Below are 4,674 nucleotides of genomic sequence, written 5' to 3' on the forward strand. Positions count from 1 at the left end.
CTCCTAGTTACCTAGTAACTCCAGAACAAGTCATGTAAATTTTATGCAATTTGGTGTGATGATTATTAGGCCATAAGTCAAGCGATAATTACATTCTGCCGAGATTACCTGGAATATTTGCTGGTTAATCTGCATAATTAACTACCTCCTTCAACTCCACACGTGGCCATCTTCCACTCTCTCTCAACCCGGAAGAATGGAAGAATGTAGCCGAGTTTCGCATGTATATATATATATATATATATATATATATATATATATATATATATATATATATATATATATATATATATAAATATATATATGTCGTACCTAGTAGCCAGAACGCACTTCTCAGCCTACTATACAAGGCCCGATTTGCCTAATAAGCCAAGTTTTCATGAATTGTTTTTCGTCTACCTAACCTAACCTAACTTTTTCGGCTACCTAACCTAACCTAACCTATGAAGATAGGTTAGGTTAGGTTACGTAGGGTTGGTTAGGTTCGGTCATATATCTACGTTAATTTTAACTCCAATAAAAAAAAAATTACCTCATACATAATGAAATGGGTAGCTTTATCATTTCATAAGAAAAAAATTAGAGAAAATATATTAATTCAGGAAAACTTGGCTTATTAGGCAAATCGGGCCTTTTATAGTAGGCCAAAAAGTGCGTTCTGGCTACTAGGTACGACATATATATATATATATATATATATATATATATATATATATATATATATATATATATATATAATTGAATCGAACAGCCACTTTTAACGATCAATCAAGTTGGCTAAACAATCCATTATATAGATCAATTTAAACGATCAGTTAATAGATCAATAAATTGAATCGAATAATACATTCATTCACTCGCCTGTCGCTCGACATCATCGAATACCAGAATGCTTTATTATACTAACTAGACCTGAATTTAGGTACACAGTCACCCACCACCGACTCCTGTTAACAGGCTGCTCACTCTCCCTTCTCATAGCTCATGATAAGACTTCCTATTTTATTCCAGTCAAGTCTCCAGTTACTACTGGGTTGAACACGAGAGAGAGAGAGTGAACGGTTAAGGGTTGTTGCCCCGTCAATCCTCCCCCCATCTGAGTAGTTCCGTCCACAAGCTAATGGAAACAAGCACCTATCTGGAGCCCTGAATTAATGGAATTGAACAATCAGGGGGAAAGCGCCAAGCCATTACGACTATATAGCACTTGGAAGGGGTCAGGATAAGGATTTGGGATGGGACGGCGGGTCGGAAGGAATGGTGCCCAACCACTTGGACGGTCGGGGATTGAACGCCGACCTGCTTGAAGCGAGACCGTCGCTCTACCGTCCAGCCCAAGTGATTAGATAAAGGGGCAGGCCCTTGCCGTGCTCTGATTCTATGGACTAAGGGCATCGAAAACCCCTTAAAAGCGATCCTCTGAAGCTGAAGCCTACAGTAGTAAAAATTAATTCTGCAAACTGCTTTATTTAATCTCCATTAAAAACTATTTTGTTAGGAGTATATATACTGTATCCCATGGATACAGCCACAGGTGTCAGAACTAAGGGAATCATATTGTGTTATAAGTGGGGGTTCCTGCACCATATGATTTTTCTCCTATCCTGCCATCAGGTCCAGAGTTTTTGTAGAATTTAGACAAATTCTACCAAAAAAATTGTAGAATTTAGATTTTGACAACAGAAATAGGTGCACTTAGGTCAAGTTGCAATGTTGTCTTTGTTAACTGTTAATATGGCTCCTGATGTGTCCATACTATCTGTTATACAGACCCATACTATATATGTGTATATCTATATATACCCATAATGTTTTACCCTAAAAGGTATTTTACGTAAATTGTCTGGTTTAAATGCTTGTAATAACATTACCTTCCTGAGAACTCAAACCCTTGCCTAAATGCTTCTTCTGTACCTCCTACCCAAACTCTTGCCCTAATACTTCCCCCTACCTCCTTCCCAAATACTAGGAGAACCTTATCCCGGTTCTTTCACTATTCAGGGCCCCTTTCAAATGGTTTCCTGAGCCTCCCTAATGCTCCCTCCACCTGGTTCCTTTAATCACTGGTTCCCTTTGGCAACGGTTCCCTTCATCAACGATTAGCTTCATCAACGGTTAGCTTCATCAACGGTTAGCTTCATCAACGGTTTCCTCCAGCAACGGTTAGCTTCAGCAACGGTTCCCTTCAGCAACGGTTTCCTTCAGCAACGGTTCCCTTCAGCAACGGTTCCCTTCAGCAACGGTTTCCTTCAGCAACGGTTTCCTTCAGCAACGGTTCCCTTCAGCTACGGTTCCCTTCAGCAACGGTTTCCTTCAGCAACGGTTTCCTTCAGCAACGGTTCCCTTCAGCTACGGTTCCCTTCATCAACGGTTCCCTTCAGCAACGGTTTCCTTCAGTAACGGTTTCCTTCAGCAACGGTTTCCTTCAGCAACGGTTCCCTTCAGCAACGGTTCCCTTCAGCAACGGTTTCCTTCAGCAACGGTTTCCTTCAGCAACGGTTCCCTTCAGCAACGGTTCCCTTCAGCAACGGTTTCCTTCAGCAACGGTTTCCTTCAGCAACGGTTCCCTTCAGCAACGGTTCCCTTCAGCAACGGTTTCCTTCAGCAACGGTTCCCTTCAGCAACGGTTCCCTTCAGCAACGGTTTCCTTCAGCAACGGTTTCCTTCAGCAACGGTTTCCTTCAGCAACGGTTCCCTTCAGCAACGGTTCCCTTCAGCAACGGTTTCCTTCAGCAACGGTTTCCTTCAGCAACGGTTTCCTTCAGTAACGGTTCCCTTCAGCAACGGTTTCCTTCAGCAACGGTTCCCTTCAGCAACGGTTCCCTTCAGCAACGGTTTCCTTCAGCAACGGTTTCCTTCAGCAACGGTTTCCTTCAGTAACGGTTCCCTTCAGCAACGGTTCCCTTCAGCAACGGTTCCCTTCAGCAACGGTTTCCTTCAGTAACGGTTCCCTTCAGCAACGGTTTCCTTCAGCAACGGTTCCCTTCAGCAACGGTTCCCTTCAGCAACGGTTTCCTTCAGCAACGGTTTCCTTCAGCAACGGTTTCCTTCAGTAACGGTTCCCTTCAGCAACGGTTTCCTTCAGCAACGGTTCCCTTCAGCAACGGTTCCCTTCAGCAACGGTTTCCTTCAGCAACGGTTTCCTTCAGCAACGGTTCCCTTCAGCAACGGTTTCCTTCAGCAACGGTTCCCTTCAGCAACGGTTCTCCCCCCCCCCCCAGGATACGAACCAGCCGGGACAACACCAGGAATTTACCCAAATGTAACCGGTTCCACAGGCTGTTAAAAATATATTAATTATTATTATTTCAAAATTGGATAAGTGCCGGACAGAACAACTTGGGCTGCGGTTCGCTAACATTTCAACATGACAGCTGGTGGACAAGGGTAGATAGTGCCAGCCATCACAGAACACTGGAACAAGACGATGATAACCTGAGGAAAACGAGAATAATTGCAAGCCTACAATATGAAGTTCCGCCATTGGTTCTGGCTCATATGAAGACCTTGTTATTTGAACAAATCTATGAGGGCCGTGATGAGGGTTCGAACCTAAGTCCGGGAGGATCCCAGACGCTGCCTTAATCGACTGCGCCACGACATGGTTAAATAAATTTGGATTTAATGTTATTTCCATTTGATAATCTTGATCTCATTTAGGTGAATTCCAGCTGATGTGATTGATTCTGAGCTGTTCTTGTTGTCATTGTTTAATAAGGTTGTTTACGGGTTGTTGAGTGGTTGAGGTAGACAACTAGGCGAGTACACACACACACACACACACACACACACACACACACACACACACACACACACACACACACACACACACACACACACACACATACACACACACACACACACACTCTAGGCGGGACCAAAGAGCCAAAGCTCAACCCCCGCAAGCACAAATAGGTGAGTACACACATACACACACACACTCACACACACACACACACACACACACACACACACACACACACACACACACACACACACACACACACACACATTAACACAGTGTTTTACTGAATGTAATCTAATTATAGCAAATTGTATCTCCAACATGACCTAGTGTTACTCCCTTCTTCCCTGTGACCTCTTCTACCTCTCTCTCTCTCTCTCTCTCTCTCTCTCTCTCTCTCTCTCTCTCTCTCTCTCTCTCTCTCTCTCTCTCTCTCTCTCTCAGTCTCTCTCTCTCTCACACTCACTCCTTTATCTCCCATTTACTCTTCTATTCCATCCCCATTTCCCTTTATTTAAATTTTCCTGTTTCTCCCTTTTCTATTTTTTATCTCATTGGTCATCTTATTCTCCAATTCTTCACCTATTGTATTCCTCCCATTTTTACTACTAAATTCCCCACCTCCTGAACTTTCTCATTTTCCACCTCTTCCTCCTCTTTCTTCCCAACTGTTCCTTTCTCCTCTTCTCCTATTCTGTCCTGTTCCTTTCTCCGCCAGTAGTGCTGAGACTCTCTATTAAGGATCCCGAAATTGGAGTAAGGGACATCCCACTAGGGAGTAAGGGACATCCCACTAGGGAGTAAGGGACATCCCACTAGGGGGTAAGGGACATCCCACTAGGGAGTAAGGGACATCCCACTAGGGAGTAAGGGACATCCCACTAGGGGGTAAGGGGACATTCCACTAGGGAGTAAGGGACATCCCACTA

The sequence above is a fragment of the Procambarus clarkii genome, chromosome 91, assembly GCF_040958095.1.
Source record: "Procambarus clarkii isolate CNS0578487 chromosome 91, FALCON_Pclarkii_2.0, whole genome shotgun sequence".
NCBI lineage: Eukaryota > Metazoa > Arthropoda > Malacostraca > Decapoda > Cambaridae > Procambarus > Procambarus clarkii.